Source organism: Ischnura elegans, chromosome 1 (genome assembly GCF_921293095.1).
Source record: "Ischnura elegans chromosome 1, ioIscEleg1.1, whole genome shotgun sequence".
NCBI classification, from domain to species: Eukaryota; Metazoa; Arthropoda; class Insecta; order Odonata; family Coenagrionidae; genus Ischnura; species Ischnura elegans.
In genome coordinates this window covers 15,909,449-15,927,924 of record NC_060246.1, presented here as the reverse complement: position 1 = coordinate 15,927,924, position 18,476 = coordinate 15,909,449, and the positions used below count along the sequence as shown (strand labels likewise).

Genomic DNA, 18,476 nt, shown 5'->3' with positions numbered 1-18,476 from the left:
GCATTCTTGCTTCTAAAAAACTGCACATCATGTGAAAATGCACAATTGGATTCATAAAGTTGAGGCTCTTGGTCACAATAAAGAGAAACTGAGCATGCTGCAGAATTTTGATGGTGAAATTGTGTGTAAGCACTTCGTAAAATCATTATGTGTTTGTGGAGAAATACATAGTTATGTAGAAGTCATTTTCCTAACTGTATTTCACGCAGACTTCATTCTAGGAATGTTTCACAATAATTGATACTCATGACGGGAAGTTTTTCTGTTTGCATCATGTATGGAATGGGCCCTGGACTATGACTTCATAATATGGAAGCTTTCATTAAATTTTGCCTTATGAAGGTTCATTATCCAGAAGTTGTACTGCATTTTGTGAAAATCACCCCATCACTTATCACCGTAAGGAAAGCAGGGTAATCAATAAGGGTTTTTTCTTTGCCTTTCTAAATTACTTACGGTTGAATTATTTGCCTACATTTTTATGATTTGACAGAACAAATCATGCTAATACAAGTTAAGAAAAGATAAGGTATGACAAAATGAAAGTCTTCCCTATTAAGGTAAAATTTGCCATCCACTTTTTGTGAGTTGGTGACATGGTCAAAGTTCCAGTTCACTAACTTGCTAAGGGAAAATATTTCATGGGGGAAAGAATCTCTCACGAGAGTGTTAAACTCCATGATGCCCATGAACAGGAATAGCAGAGTGGTGGCTACCCACTTCTATCAACAACTTCACTATGTAAGAGTTGAGCCAGCCAATATTTTGTCATCAATAGCTTGATAAATAAGCGACGGATCGAAAAACGAAAAAGTATGAATCTCATTATTTTTCAAAATCTATCACAATCTATATATGTATATAAAAGAAAGTCGAAAATCGTGTTAGTTAGAACACTTATAACTCGAGAACGGCTGCACCGATTTCAATGAGATTTGGTTCTTTGGATTCGTCTTAGGCGGGGTTAACATATAGGCTATTAAAAAAAGGATAATTTCACAAAAAAAATTCATCTCTTTCCTATGGACATGCTTTTAGGAGTTATAGTAACACAACAATTGATAAGTCGGTCAAAACTACAAATTAAATAATTTGTTTTGTTTTTACCACTTTAATAACTGAATTTAGTAACAATATAACATTTTGATTACTAAATATATTCAAAATATTAATTAAATTGAAATTACATTTTAAAAATTTAATTCGAGCTAATTGTAGGCCCAGCCGTGGCCAAGCTCGAGTTGACACTTCACTACTGTGTTTGTAAACAAATCTCCAAGCATTTGTTGACAAACGGTAATGTCCGTGTTACTGTCGAGGAATCGAGTAGTTTTAACTCATTTCCTTGGAATGATTGCAAATTAGTTTCAGTGAGCTCATCAACAAAGAGTTCCAGAATATGATTGATCACCAAAAGAATCAAAGATGGTTGATTTAGCGAGCAAGAACGAAGATGCGGATGACTAAAACGAGGTAAATTCAAATAGTTCGTACTCTGCATGAATTCGAATCTTTTAAATGTGTAACAAACGAAGACGAAATCACCAACTACCTATCTGAATATTTTAAGTCCTTGGACATACCTAGCTTACCAAGGCACGATTTACAGAAAAATGTAGTTTCTGTGTTCATGATCTTTCGAAGCCTAAACCAACCATAACTATCCAACGGAACGTGTTTGGTGATTAAAATAATTGGTAATGAATGTGATTCACGCAACTTCACTCAAAGGAAAATTCAAAGGTGAGGAAGTCCTTATTCCGTGGATTCCATTATCTCAACTCATATGCCCTTTTGAGATTAAACGTATTCAATTTCCAATTCGTGTTGCATTCGTGATAACGATTAAAAAATCGCATGGTCAGTCTTTCAGTTTTTGTGTTTTTTGTGCTCATGTGCTAATGAAAACCCATGATTTTCTCATGGTCAATTTAACGTGCTATGTTCACGAGTCGATAAACCATCCTCTGTATTTCTTCCTTCGCTTCAAGTGCGTAGCTAGGATAGGGGGTTTTGGGCGCAGCTAATACCACGGGTCTAAGGGTATAGAAAACTTGCTAAGGTAAGCGGGAAGTGTGGGGGCACTTCCCCCAGACATTTTTTAAGATAAATGGTTCAAAATAGTGGCTTTTGCGGCTGTGTGAATAGTTAAATATGTTTTGTTTGTTAGTCATCCGTCCCCCTAATATTAATAACAAAATCTTTCATTAAAAAAATTCTCTAAACTCTTGGGGGGGGGGGGGGTCGCTGTGTCACTGCTTTGCTTCGCTATATTTATTTAGCTTCATCCGCTTCATCTTGCGCCTGATAACAAAACAAAAACTGTTGTTTCTCAGAAGGTGCTTGACGCAAGAAATTAAACCCGAATGTGTAGAGCTCACCGTGGTGCGTTTACGCATGCAGTACGTTTACGCAGTGCATTTTTTTCAAACAGAGATACTAAAACTGGCGCGCCTTAAGTCATTTAATGCGAATGCTGCCTCATAGGGGCTCTTCTTGCACGATTTTGAGCATCAGCCAAGCGTCGGTCTGGGGTTGTGTCAACCTCCCCCCTGAATGGGCCAAGTGTATGCAACAGACTTGGACCTAAAAACATTTTTTTACAGCTAATAACGCAAATAGCCAACAACTGAATGCGTATAATTTTTATTTCATGAACTGCTTTATTAAACCACAATGCCCAAAATTTCTTAAGCTAAAACGTAATAAAATTTGCTGAAAAATATCCGCGTAGACGTGCTCCGATCCACCCTATATAGATTCAATAAAGAAAATGTCCTTCTGACAAGCAATTTTGGTACTCATTTACGTAGTTTTATTGAATTTGTATCCTTATTTTATTATAATAAATTAAACATGATTAAAAACGATACAGCCGCTCTTGATTTATAAATGGTGTAAGTAAACTTTAAGTTCATTGATTGTTAGGCGATACGAAGTTCGCCGGGTCAGCTAGTTAATAATAAAGTAAAGCTGGTGAGTGAGCCCATTACGGAATTTATTTGCTGTTATGTAATTCTCGGAAATGAGTGTGGTGACACGCCTTCCTTTTATTTTCATCGTGAAGATAATGGTATGGCAAACTTCTAATATATGTATCAGTTTTTTGTCAAAAAGGACATACTTTAGTTGTACTAAACATTTTTCTTGTGTTCTTAGACGATTATCACCTGCAGAGTCTACTCTGATTTTCAAGTGCAATTACCAAAAAAGTATCTCAGGAAGCGCATTTGTTCTTATCATCATTCAATAAATTACTTATGAGGAGAGCATATTTTGGAATGTTCATGAGATTAGCATTTCCTTTTTTCTCAGAGGAAACTCCTACGTTATGCAATGAGACCAGCATGGGAATTTTGTGGCTTGGGTTGTGGCATAATGGAGCAGCAGAGTATTTAATTTGATAAACTCTTCTCGGGATACTGCGCGGGTAATATTATGTATTAATTAATTATTATGATGAGTATTTAATTCATCGCTAAGCATCCACTATGGAAAAGCAGGAAGATATAAGCATCTCTTTCTTGCAGCATGGTATTTGAAAATAATTACAGCTAGAGAAAATCCCAGAAAATACATGTCAACTGCACAACAGATCATATCTGAATGCGAAATACCTGTAATTGACAACACTGCGCTACTGGCCTTATGGAGATTAACATGGGAAACAATTCTCCATAAGAGCCCATACTGTCAACTAAATGTGGAACGCTCTATAGTAAATTTCCTTCAGGTCACGCATTCCCCATTTTATATCCTCGGATGTATGTATCCTCGGGCCGGATCAGTTTCTCCGAGTTCGGAGACTGGGTTAGTGGAAATTGTTCTCTTAGGCATTTTTTTGTTGGGGAGGATGCCAAATAAAATGCTTGTAAGTATTTAGAATACAGTGGAACCTGTTTAGTACGTTTCTGAAGGGACCACAAAAAATGAACGTACTAACCAGGAAAACGTGCTAACGAGGAAAGTAAAAAAATAGCAGTCGGGGTAATTGCAATCTGTGGAAAAGTCGTCATAATTACAATTACTATCAGTAGTTCTCGTAGGATCGCCTTCCTGAACTCTTTCCACCTTTAAAATAAAGAAAATGGGCGCTACATTGAAAAACAATACCATGTGAATAAAAAATCACAATGTTTCATAGATTTCCCGAAGACAATTACATGAAAACGGCGTCTTTCTCCCGTGATTTATCCTCTATGTATTTATAGAAAGAGGACAAGTATAGCTAAGTCATTTCTTTTTTGTCACAGCATACTCGGAGAATATAAAAACAACCTTGAGTATGATCAACGGGTTGTTTTTAAACATCATAAAAATTGGACAAAATTATATTAACCTTAAATTACGGCAACAGCCGTACACATTCGCGCTTCTTGAATAAAGCCATATCGATTGTTATAGCGATCGATATATCGAATAATAACACGCAAGATTATTAGATTACGAGGTAATTACAAGAAGATTTTATATTATACAGTTGAAATTTACTTTTAAAATTTGTTTAATGTCGTCTCCTTTCGTGCCGAGATCAAGTATTTTTAAGCTAAGCTTCGCGTGGAGATCCAGAGCATCGTCTGCTCCCGCAGCAGTAGTCAAATACGCACGTACTACGTAGCATTGACGTCGTGCAGTACTGCTTTAGATAAAGTGGAAATTGGATAAGGCTCATTTCTTCATCATGATAACTCGTGCAATAGCAACAATTGCCCACTCGTGAAATTTGTGCGCAGTGGGCACTCCAGAGGCAACAGAAGGTGAGGAGCTCGGGGTGGGGAAAATTGGGGCTTCTCATTGGCTGCAGTTTTGCATAGTCAGACATTCCTGATAGGGTGCGGTCCAATGAATGCTACTTTCGCTACCAGACGCTACAGACGGAAGTGCTCCGGAGCACCGGTCCATAGGCGCTACGTTCGCTACGAGAATAGGGAAATTGCATACTTTTTATAAACAGTATGCTGATATACTACAGTAAACACTTAGTACCGCAATATACTTTTTTCCGCTTAAGATTCAGTTTTTACCCTAGAAAATGACTCCCAAAAGTCTCCCGAGTTTCGCGGGCTAAAAAATACCGCCCCCACTAATCTTTGGCCGTGACGTCATAGTTCAGTAGGAGTCCAAGATCCAAGCCCAAACTGCAGGTTTGGAAGAGCCACGTTGCGTTTTAAGGAGAACATGGGTGAAGTAAGGAAAAATTACAAGTGGTGCATTGTTCCTCTGTGCAATAACACCCCAGAAAAAAATTTCGTCTGCATTCCCACGGAGGAAATTAGAAGAAAAGCCTCGATGCATGCCGTCCGTCGGGATGAGCGTTACGGAAAAATAAGAGTATAATAAACGGAATGATAAACCCGTGTGCTATGTGAGCGAAGATAACTTTAATATTAATAATATATCCATATTTCATTGACTGAATAACTTGAAACTGAGATTTTTCGATAATTCGGCCGCCGTAGAATAAAAACTCAACTTCACAACAAAAATCGAGATAGGTGTTTCTCGATGGTTATGATGTACTCAAATTATTTATGGCACTTGTTCAATTTCAGTTACGGAAGGACATAGAAAATTCCATGATGTTTAAAATCAAGAGAGGAAATATGAAAATACAGAGCAACGTTGATCCTCATGCATTCGAGTGCCAGCCAAGAAGACAGCGTTTTCTTCTACTGTCGGCGTCAAAATGATGTGCCGCAGTACTTTGCAAATTTATACCCTGGCTTCACTGCATGCTATAATAATGAACTATATGTCATTTTAAAGGAAATTTTATCCTACATTCTGATTTATTTTATTACAAAAAAATTGAAAAATGTACACACGGCCAGTGCAATATAAATGACTCCGCGCACCGAAAAATTAGCCGTTTTGTCAACTTCATGAACTTTGCAACTCAACCTAAGGAAAACTACTACGTCTACAGCATTCATCTTCCACATTAATTTACACTCGTCAGTGCGGATTAATAAAATGGCTTTTGGGTATTTTTAGAACTTATATTTTGTTATAAATTAATGAAAATATTTAAACATCGTCTTGTCCCAAAGATAAAGGAAGTTGTAGATGAAAAAAGAATGGAATCCAGAGGTGGTCACAAAAAATGAATCGCAGCATTCTTTGATTTTATTCTACTCCGGCTTGCTTTTCAGAAAAAGTTGAGTCACAATGAGGAATGTTCCGCGGCCCTTGATTTGGAAACTGTGGAGATAGAGGAAGACGTGTGGATCAGCAATTTCCATTTAGTTGGTTGTCAGGATAAACCAAGGATCCATTTAAAGGTTGTTAGGCTATCGTATAAAGATAGGACTATGATGTGCACCACAGGGGAAATGGGATGTTTGAGGGAAAGTCAAACCCAAAGTTGTCCAAAGAATGTGCAGTTCTATGTTGCTCTTTCCCAGTTAAAACCAAATAGAAATTGGATTGGGATGATATTTTCACCACGGGTTCCAGTGATAGTGAGAGTGCAGGTGATAATGGTCATCGTCGAAGGTCATCCCTCTAGGATTTCCGATACGGAATTTTTAAGTGACAACCGATCGCAATTTAGAGTAGGTTTCAGATATATCGCGAGAAAAGCTCCCAAAATGTATTAAAGACTCTGTTTGGAAAATATTCAAATTTTAATGTTACTTTAGGAAGGCCTTCTAATTACAAAAGTAACTTATTAACACCTGAAGACGTTGTATTTATTATATTAATCGAAATGCTATTGACCGATTCTTTCTGCAGAATAGGAAGTGGTTTCGGGGTTTTGAGTTACAAGATGGTAGATTGTGTTGGAAGTTCGTCTATATTATCGCTACTAAATTGAAACATTAATAGTTTGGCTTCCTCAGAGCTTCCTGTCGCCTTCCAGGCAAGGTATTTTTAAGTTGAAAGTATCATCGACAGCTTCGAGGTGGAAATAAGTTCACCGTAAGACTCTCTACCGGACTGCCAAAAGAATACACATTTCACATGAGTATACGCTTTCGCCAATGTTATACGCAAGTCTCACTTTGTTATGAACTATAAAACATTTCAGATGCACATCGGTTGGTTCCTTTAATTGCGTCGATGTTGCCCGGGCGACCACCATATCGAATTCCCATCGTAAAAAATGCCCCAGATATGATACGCTAAATTTTTTTCGCGTATAGAAGCCGATATTCACTTTTAACATTGTTTCTTGTGGGATATATGTTTCGATTAACGTCATTTCGTTTATCGTCACATTTTTCAGGAACGTTAAACGAGGACTCACTGTACTGGAACTAAGAAATGCCTCACAACCAAGCCGTCGCTTGTGTCCAAATGCCTATGCTGCTTCCTTCGCTTCCTCGTACTGAACTATGACGTCAATTTGCCGCTAGCCAATCATCGGGCGTTTTCGAGTCCCACTCGTATTTGAAAATTCTCTTGAACTTTAATGAATAAAATATCGCTAACGACATCAAAAAGTAATAAAAACTTTTCACTGTGAAACGCAAACATGTATTTCTACATGATTTTGGAGCTCACAACTGTTTCTGAAATGTATGCAAGTTCCCTATTTCTTTTCGGACCGGTCAGGAGCGAAGTCAAGATTTTAATTTTTATTCTTAAACCATCGGATACAGCTCTTATTGGCCATTTTACACCGGGGTGTTCAACAAATGTAACAAGTAAACGTACACAAACGACCATGCCCTGGACCGGGGAAACCTACCCAGGCGGGACTCGAACCCGCGACCTCTTGTTTGGCAGGCGAGAACGTTACCCCGCCGCCACCGAGGCCGGCGGAAATGAACGAGGGTGGGCAAACTGGGATTATGAAATCGAAGATGAGGTTTTAATTGCGAATTGAGGTGACTATGATCATTGAATATTAATAAATATGTTTGAATATCATTAAAATGAATTTTATTTTTCAATACCGAGGCTCCACATAGTAAAGGAAGAAACTTTGGACTGTATTTCTCACACCAACCCTCGCCTACCCTTCTCAATGAAACTCATTACCCTAGTAAAGGAAAAAGTAGGTACTCTACCGTTTTCCCAGTTGAAACATATTAACTTATAATGGCTAACGACTATTAAAAAACATTAATCTATTTCATGTATATCCTATTTTTCTTCAGATTTTAATTTATGGAATGAGTAAATTTGTCGATATATGTTCTTACAATCCTTTCTTTATATTAAATGCCCCTTTTAATAATTTTTGTTGCCTTTTGTATGTAAAGGCTGCTTCCAAAGACATTTGAGTTCATTTTGGGGGAGATACGAGAATGTTTGTCGATATTTAGTTCTTGCTATATATTTATTTAAATCACAATTAAATTTACATCTATTTACTAAGTGCGTCTACTCCGTTACTTCGTAGTCACATATATAGGAGAAAGGCGTCCACATTCAGCGTCCATCATCTGCAACGTGAGTAAAACTCTCCATTGCCTCAGTGCATTCCCTTCGAATTTCCGCCAAAAATTGACTCGCTCCTCCGCTGACCCAAGTTTTCAGGGGAGCGTCTGGAGCTGGTCCGGAGCGAGGCGGGAAACGGGTGTATGACGTTTGCCGTGACGTCACAGCCTAACCTGTAGCGCTCCGTAGCGAATAACGGACCGCTTGGTGGCGCTCCGAAGCATTGGTAGCGTTCAACGGACCGCACCCATAAATGGCCATATTTTATAATTCATCGCGTCATAAGAATTGAGAAATGCATTTGGATAAATCACGGTCGAAGAAAGATACGTGGAATGAATGCAAGAATTTTAATGGCTAGTAATAACAAATTAAATCATGAATTCGGAGCTTTACGACCCTTAAGAAGATACTGGAGAACGAATTGCGGGTTGCGTCACAGCTAGCAGTTGAGCGTACTAACCAGGAAAGCGCAATTTTTTCAAACGTACTAACCAAATACTTTTACCTGTATTTTGTTCCGATGGTACCGGGACCGAGAGAAATCGTCGTACTAAGGAGGAAAACGTACTAAGGAGGAACGTACTAACCAAGTTCCACTGTATTATGGAAAAAATCAAGTAATGACTCTCTAATTGAAATGTTAGTGAACTTAAGGATGGGGAAGTCTGGCTATTGTGCATGAAATGTGAATAGTAAAAATAAATCGCAATGTGGAACCAGGACTTCACTGAAGTTATTGTCAAATTTATGCAAATATGGTTATTATTTCAAGCGTAGCAGCAAAAAAACATAGGGATAACAACAAATTTTGCTACGATGAAATCATAGCAAAAAAAATTCACTCGGAAAATTTAAAGGTATAAGAATGGAAGCATTTATTATTTATCGTAAGGATTAAAGTACACATACCTGGAGTATGTCCGAAATTAGGCAACCAGCTAAGCAATTTACCATGATAGCGTTTATTGATGCTAAAAATAAAAATAACAACAAGGGAAAAATATTTGTATTCCTTCTCGTAAAAACCAATTAAATAAACACAATTTAATCAATGCGTGAAAAGTCATTAAGAAAGATAAAATACCTTGTAATAAAGTATCTTACCTATCCTCGTCAACTGCAAAAGGATCTTTTTTTTTATTCGCTTTGAATATTTGTTAAAGTTTTTTTTAAGGTATATAAGAACAATTGTGAGAATATATTACTGTTTTATGCATTATAAAATGAAAGTAATAATGAAATAGATTGTAAAAACCCACCCCCAAAGACATCCCTGCAGAGCAAAACCGGGTAAAATAGAAAAAAAACAGAAAAAATCGAAAAAAAATTTTTTCGGAGCTTTCCGCACGGCAAGCAGGAGAAGAGTGGTGACTGACCCTCTCCCATACCTTAACAGCGGTGGCTGGCGCTCAGGGCGGAATATAATGCAAAAGGGAGTCATGACGTAGCGTCTACGTCATCAGCCACTTCCCTACAAACGCAGAAAGGATTAAATCTGGATTAAACACGTATTTTGAAATCCACGAAATCTCAATAATATCTAGATTTAATCTGTTGCAAAGGTGTTGCTATGTCCTCTTTTTCTCATATTATATCTAGATTTAATACATGTAATATCTCGCCCCACGATACAGATTTTTCAGGGATTAAATACAGATTTCAGTATCTAGATTTTCCTGGGATACATTGTAGTACTGCTTTTCATTTGAACTTTTATCAAGGAACCTTTGCGTTACAATTAATGATATATTGAGGAAGCTTCCCTGAAGGGAAAACCCTCTGACCACCACAATAAGATCTCTACCTATTCACCCCTTAGCTCCAACAAGAATTATATTATCAAGCACCCAATAAGCAAAATCTTTAAAAATGAACTAACCACTATGCAATAATAAACTGACTTGAAGGAAAAAGATTGTTTATTTGGATTGAGAAAACATGACTCAATAATTGATATTTTATTAAAAAGGTACAAATATCTATTTATATCACATACAAATTCCAAGCATTTCAAATTACAATGAAATTAATAATTTATTAATTCAACTAGCTTTTAATGTGCCCTTATCAATGTCATAGATTTTTAGGTGGAAAAATGCATTAAGTAGCCACTTCACAATAATACACTGACTTGAGGAAAAAGGTTAATAATATGGATTAAAAAACATGAGATAGAGTAATTGATGCTTTATTAAAAAATCACAAGTATTTTTTATTATCATTATATAGAATTCCAAATTACTATGAATCTAATTGATGTTGAGCATCATTTGCCTCCTGCCCCTTGCACTGGCCTGCCGCAGCCAGAAAGGGAGGAAAGATAAACACAATATACTACATAGAAAAGTGGCAGGTGGATAAAGTGAAAGGCTTTGCAGTCAATATAAAATAAATTTTTAAAGTACTAGTTCAGGGAGAAAGCAGATCAATAAAAACAAAGGCATTGAAATCAACAAACATGACGACACTCACGGCAGAGTTAAATGCTTATAATACAAGGTTAAGATAGAAAGCAGATTCATAAAAACAAAGCCATTTAAGTCAATATAAGTGAGCCCATTGAAGTCACAGTTCAACCATGGGCCCAATAACGGTAACTCTAGTGAATTTTTAGGGAGAGAAATGATAAAATTTTTATATTGCAAGGTTCAGTTAGAAAACAGGTTCATAATAACAAAGCCATTGAAGTTGACATACCTGAGGACACTAAAAGCACAGTTCAACCCCTACAAACACAAAAAGGATTAAATCTGTATTAAACACGTATTTTGAAATCCACGAAATCTCAATTATATCTAGATTTAATCTGTTGCAAAGGCGTTGCTATGTCCTCTTTTTCTCATATTATATCTAGATTTAATACATGAAATATCTTGCCCCACAATACAGATTTTTCAGGGATTAAATCCAGATTTCAGTATCTAGATTTTCCTGGGATACATTGTAGTACTGCTTTTCATTTGAACTTTTATCAAGGAACCTTTGCGTTACAATTAATGAAATATATTGAGGAAGCTTCCCTGGAGGGAAAACCCTCTGACCACCACAATAAGATCTCTACCTATTCACCCCTTAGCTCCAACAATAATTATATCATCAAGCACCCAATAAGCAAAATCTTTAAAAATTAACTAACCACTATGCGATAATAAACTGACTTGAAGGAAAAAGATTGTTTATTTGGATTGAGAAAACATGACTCATAATAATTGATATTTTATTAAAAAGGTACAAATATCTATTTATATCACATACAAATTCCAAGCATTTCAAATTAAAGTGAAATTAATAATTTATTAATTCAACTAGCTTTTAATGTGCCCATATCAATGTCATAGATTTTTAGGTGGAAAAATACATTAAGTAACCACTTCGCAATAATACACTGACTTGAGGAAAAAGGTTAATAATATGGATTAAAAAATTTGAGATAGAGTAATTGATGATTATTAAAAAATCACAAGTATTTTTTATTATCATTATACATATATGAATTCCAAATTACTATGAATCTAATTGATGTTGAGCATCATTTGCCTCCTCCTGCCCCTTGCACTGGCCTGCCACAGCCAGAAAGGGAGGAAAGATAAACACAATATACTACATAGAAAAGTGGCAGGTGGATAAAGTGAAAGGCTTTGCAGTCAATATAAAATAAATTTTTGAAGTACTAGTTCAGGGAGAAAGCAGATCAATAAAAACAAAGGCATTGAAATCAACAAACATGACGACACTCACGGCAGAGTTAAATGCTTATAATACAAGGTTAAGATAGAAAGCAGATTCATAAAAACAAAGCCATTTAAGTCAATATAAGTGAGCCCATTGAAGTCACAGTTTAACCATGGGCCCAATAACGGTCACTCTAGTGAATTTTTAGGGAGAGAAATGATAAAATTTTTATATTGCAAGGTTCAGTTAGAAAACAAGTTCATAATAACAAAGCCATTGAAGTTAACATACCTGAGGACACTAAAAGCACAGTTCAACCAAGAAAAAAGTAAATGGAGAAACCAGGTTCAAAAGAAGGAATCTGAAGGGAATTATGGAAACGGAGTTCAGACTTCAGGGTTCAATAAGCCCACCGAATAACATTGAGAAACGAAAAATTTCTCCTCGTCGTCGTTTTTGTTGACAAGACCATCCCTCGTTACTATTTTCAGAGGCACTTTACAAATTGAAACATTACGATACAGTCATAAAATGAAGCTCATAATGAACCAACGTAATAGATAAATGTGCACCAACGTAATGGAATATGGTTTAAAAAACTATGCATGTATATTGAATGATAAAGTTCACTACATACGGAAGATCCAGGTTACTGTGAGGTGCAAATACGATACTTATGCAATCGATGGATATTAAGGAAAAATATAACAGATAATGGAGCAAATAAACCATATGCAGCTCGTGTCGGTCAAAACCAGTCGTTTAGTAACAATAACAAAACACACTTTCACAGTTCATTCTAATGTTTCGGCCATTTTGCAAAATCACGTCATCGACGCTAGCGCCGCTAGTGGCGCAGAAACTTCGGAAACAGATTTAATCCGTATTTAAAAAGGATTTGGAAATCTAGATTTGATGTATTATGAAATCTCCCTAAAATACAGATTTGATCTTTTTTGTGTTTGTAGGGACCATGGGCTTAGTAAGAAAAAAGTTAATGGAGAAACCAGGTACAAAAGAAGGAATCTGAAGGGAAATATGGAAACGGAGTTCAGAGTTCAATAAGCCCACCGAATTCGAGAATCCAAGGTCGGTAAAAGCCAGGTCGTGTCACGCACTTGACCAATGTAATCCGCCATCTTGATTCTCAAGCGCGGCGGGAATTCAAATTTTACGTGCATTTAAATGGGAGACATAGGTAAAAGGGAACACGGTTATCTCACAACGTAATCGATGCAGGGACATGAAATTTTTTTTATAAATAGTTAATAAAATGGAAATTTATGATACGTCTGTATTTTGAGTCTATGGCCCACGGTTCGACTCTAGAAAAATTGTCAAATCACGGGAAAAATAAATTTCGCACTGCAGCGCTCTGGATGCATGAGTTGTAAGGCACCATGTCTTGCTTCCTTATTTAGGAAGTCTGGTACATGAAATTTTCCATGGTCATAGATGATTATAATATACTTGCAAACACGGGCAGTTTTTGACACTGAAGACCACGGTTCGACTCTAGAAAAATTGTCAACTCACGGGAAAAATAAATTTCGCACTGCAGCGCTCTGGATGCATGGGTTGTAAGGCACCATGTCTTTCTTCCTTATTTAGGAAGTCTGGTACATGAAATTTTCCATGGTCATAGATAATTATAATATACTTGCGAACACGGGCAGTTTTTGACACTGAAGACCTCGGTTCGACTCTAGAAAAATTGTCAACTCACGGGAAAAATAAATTTCGCACTGCAGCGCTCTGGATGCATGGGTTGTAAGGCACCATGTCTTTCTTCCTTATTTAGGAAGTCTGGTACATGAAATTTTCCATGGTCATAGATAATTATAATATACTTGCGAACACGGGCAGTTTTTGACACTGAAGACCTCGGTTCGACTCTAGAAAAATTGTCAACTCACGGGAAAAATAAATTTCGCACTGCAGCGCTCTGGATGCATGGGTTGTAAGGCACCATGTCTTTCTTCCTTATTTAGGAAGTCTGGTACATGAAATTTTCCATGGTCATAGATGATTATAATATACTTGCGAACACGGGCAGTTTTTGACACTGAAGACCTCGGTTCGACTCTAGAAAAATTGTCAACTCACGGGAAAAATAAATTTCGCACTGCAGCGCTCTGGATGCATGGGTTGTAAGGCACCATGTCTTGCTTCCTTATTTAGGAAGTCTGGTACATGAAATTTTCCATGGTCATAGATAATTATAATATACTTCCGAACACGGGTAGTTTTTGACACTGAAGACCTCGGTTCGACTCTAGAAAAATTGTCAACCCACGCGACAAAAATTTTCTTACTTCAGCGCTCCGGGTGCATAGGTACAAGGAACCATGTTTTATTCCTTTATTTATGAAATTAGATTCATGAAATCTCCCAAGGTCATAGGAAATTATAGTATACTTGATAACATGGGCGGTTTTCAGTCTGACGACCTCGGTTCGACTCTGGAAAAATTTACAAGCCAAGCGAAAAAAACATTCGTTCTACAGCGCTCTGTGTGTATAGGTACAAGGAACCATGTCTCACTTCCTTAATTAGGAAGTCCGGTGCATGGAATTTTCCACGATCATAGTTAATTACATTATACTAGATAATAAGGGCGGTTTTCGACCCTGAAGATCTCGGTTCAACTCTGAAAAAATCCCCAACCCACACAACAAAAATTGTCTTCAGCGATCCGGGTGAATAGGTACAAGGAACCATGTTTCATTCCTTCATTTATGAAGTTAGATTCATGAAATCTCCCAAGGTTATAGGAAATTATAGCATACCTGATAATACTTTTATTATTTTATTAAATAAAAATTAAATTATTAAAATTATATTATATGGCGGTATTTTAGTCTGAGGACCTTGGTTCGACTCTCGAAAAATGCCCAAACCAAGCGATAGGATGACTGATCTAAGAGGGTTGTGAATTTATTAACATTGCTACTCCAAATCATGTATGTAATACTAGAACCATCTGCTTACCAATTTTCTAAGAATCATGACAAATAATCTGACTGCAACTGCATTTAATTCAGCACAGAGCAAATGCATTCCAAATTACACCCAGACCATTAACAATTAAAATACCTACTTATTGAGATGAATTGCTGGATAGAAATAAAAAAAGCTGGCACATCGTAATCACATCCTTATATTATAATAAAATTCACTACAATCTCCACAGTTCAGTAAATCACATAACTATTTACAATTACAGTCATATAAAGTAATGTTTGATCATTAAAACAGAAAGTCATGGGCAATAGAATATTTTTCCAGAATAAATAAAATATAATTTTGTTGAAATAGTAGTACAATTTGATCAAACTAATTTCAAAACAGATGCACATAATTTAAGGCTTTTAAAACATCCATTTAAAGGTGCACTGCCATAATGTCTAGACTTTAAGGAATGATGATTTTGCTAATGCTGGCAAATGTAGCAGTAAGGTCCACACAACAGGTATCACCCTCAGGATTACAAATCCAGCCTGCCACTTAATGCATAGTATCCTGTCCCGGATTAAGAAGAACAGTTTTTCAAATAGTTCATGATTATCCACTGCACCAGGCTGCTAGAAAACATAACATATAAATACCATGAGACAAAGTAAACCGAAGAGTTAACAATGTAATTAATTGAACAAACCATTCAATTTGAGATGCACAAGTATGTTCATGGGAAATCAACATTCAAAAGGAAAAAGTTATGTTCATCCAAGTTATCATTATAGGTCAGTGTATAGAATACCCAACAACACTTAAACCATGATCCCGAAAAAATCAGAACTATGTAATTGTGTTTGTAGTTCATAGAATAATATCTTAAAATAAATGGATTGTACTAAACATCAATTCCATACTTAAAATCATCAACTTCTAAATATACTGATATTCCTCCTGATGTGAGATCCTAATAAAATCCTTGCAAACCTGAAATACAATTAAAAAGACCATCGGAAACAGTACATATTACATAATTTCCAAGGATTGCAGATTGCAGTAGTCTCACACATTATCCAAATATGTCAAATAAAGTTGAAATGCCATTCACCATTACCATATGCCTGCAAAATGACAAGTTCACAGCAATGCATAAGGCCTCATATACTCCAATAGCATATACCAGCATTGCATTATAATTTGCATTGCATTATATACTTGCATTATAACAGCTTTGCCCTGATTTTATCTAACTTAAGAGACAGATTAGAGACAGCTTATCAAACTTACTTCACCAACGTTACCAAAGATAATCAGACTTCACCATCCCCACAGGTCAAAAATACTAAGATTTTCCTAAAGCAATGTCCCTGATGGGTATCTCATTTGCTCCACCATTGAAGACAGATCAACCTAGAAGAAAGAAAATAATTATAAGGACATCCTTGGATACATTTCGAAAAGGCAAGACAAATGAAAAATGCTCCTACTTACTCATGCTTGCCAATCATTCATCTTCATAGACTGTTTCCACAATGTTCCGAATGAGACTCACTTGCTCCCATAGTTAACACAGATGTTATTCCATTCTTCAAATCATTTAACAACTCTCATGGCTAACATGTTCACAATTCACCAAACCATAGATGACAAAGGAACCTAGGAAAGTGATAACATGTCCATATGATAATAATAAACTCTCATTGAATGCTTATTAATTGTCTAAAGTTGAGGCCTATGTTATTTAGTTAGAAAATGTAAATATTGCCAATCCCAATAATGAATGTAATACTAGAATAATCCGCATGCAAATATTCCAAGAATCACAGCAAATAATCTGACACAGTGATGTCAGTGTGCACTCAGGTGAGCCTTTAGGTACATTAAAGATTTTACAAATAACTGCAATAAATGAATATACATCAGAACATTAATTAGAATAGGATGGATTCCAAACTCAATCACTGATTTTAAGTCAGCAAATGCTGCACGGAGCAAATGCATTCCAAATTGAGCAATTAGACTCAGACAATTAACAATGACAAGACAATCATGGATGTAAATAACTGAAGCATAAAGCCTGTTAAATTGTAGGAAGTAGTTTTACAAATCCAGTAGAATACCTCGCTCATGTGTTAATTTTAATGGATATATTATGGGTTGAAATGCACTATAGATACAGGGTGGGGTACAGACATAATGGGTATTAAATGAAACGAAATGATTAATACCGAGCTAAATGCAGGAGATAACCCCGAAAGGAAAGATATGGTGCATCTCAATATGCAGTCAAACTATACTAATAATGTTGCATTGATGGAGAGAGAAATAAATCATCCAGGCTCATCATAATCACATTCTTATATTATAATTCACTACAATCTCTCTAGAGTTTAACAGGACATCTTATTACGACTTCCAAAAGTGCATAAAAAACTGAAATTATTAGAAAAGACTAGATTCGACTGTCGCCAATTTGTAATATTAAAACTATGTAAACTTATTCAAACTTTGTATAACTTATCTTCAGAATACATACCTTTTTCCAGAAATCGCTGTTGGAACGGCAGTTTGTTTATGTAGTTTGCGACCATCCTGTTGACGACACTCTTAACTTCTCCGCAGTGAAACAAACCTAAATAATAATATTCGTAAAAATTGAGGAATTTCTGAACAGAGAAGGCATTATCCATTGCACGTATAAAACTGAATTGAAGAAATGTATACTGGCGCAAGCGAGCCTACATACGATCCGATTATTCTACTAATTTACAATGAAAATGCACCATTTCCGTATTATTCCGTATGAAACATGACCCGAAGTAATAAATAACATTGAAAAGTTTGGCACTTTTGCATTACTTAACATAATTTCAAGGCAAAGCGTGATGAATCCGTATCAAAATATGCTGGTGACAACAGCGTTGTCAACAACTTTTGAGAAGCCTATATTTCTACTATGTGACGTTCCCTCATTGACATAGACTATTGCTAGAATTATTAAGACTTACGTTGAATATATAAATATTTACAAAGTACAAATACAGGCAAAAAATACTTATAATATTGTCACTTCCTTACCTCACAATGTGCGATGTTATTGTAGATTTCCATTTGTTTCTTCTGCAATCTATCGACCAAGGAGCCTTTCTTTTACGATCAGAAGGAAAACGAAATATTCATACTCCGTTTTTCGTGGAATTGGAGCAAATCGGAGCACTGCAGCACACAATTTTTTGAAATTAATTCATATGCCCTATGCAAACACCATGTAAACAACAGACAGGTGGGAACCAAGATGATCAAACCGAAATGCACTATGGGAGCGTGACACGACCTGCCTTTTACCGACCTTGCGAGAATCCAGACAAGGGAGACGCCAACTATCGGCCGAATTCGAAAGTAGAGCTTCGAGGGAACCTTTGGTGGCTAGGCATTTACCGCAGTAAGCCACGTTGATC

The 18,476-nt window shown here is 36.3% G+C and overlaps 1 long non-coding RNA gene across 4 annotated transcripts; it reads right to left on the bottom strand.

Annotated features, from left to right (window-relative positions):
• Positions 1-15,544: 15,544 nt before the first annotated feature.
• On the bottom strand, positions 15,545-16,831 carry LOC124173961. 4 transcript variants are annotated; one of them, XR_006868813.1, is made up of 3 exons: positions 16,510-16,831; positions 16,306-16,428; positions 15,545-15,585 (listed from the first exon to the last, which is right to left on the bottom strand). It is a non-coding gene; the product is annotated as an uncharacterized LOC124173961 (long non-coding RNA). The 4 variants fall into 4 exon arrangements; XR_006868811.1 differs by lacking the exon at positions 15,545-15,585 and adding an exon at positions 15,600-15,644; XR_006868810.1 differs by lacking the exon at positions 15,545-15,585 and adding an exon at positions 15,603-15,647 and having other exon boundaries at positions 16,510-16,830.
• Positions 16,832-18,476: the final 1,645 nt, after the last annotated feature.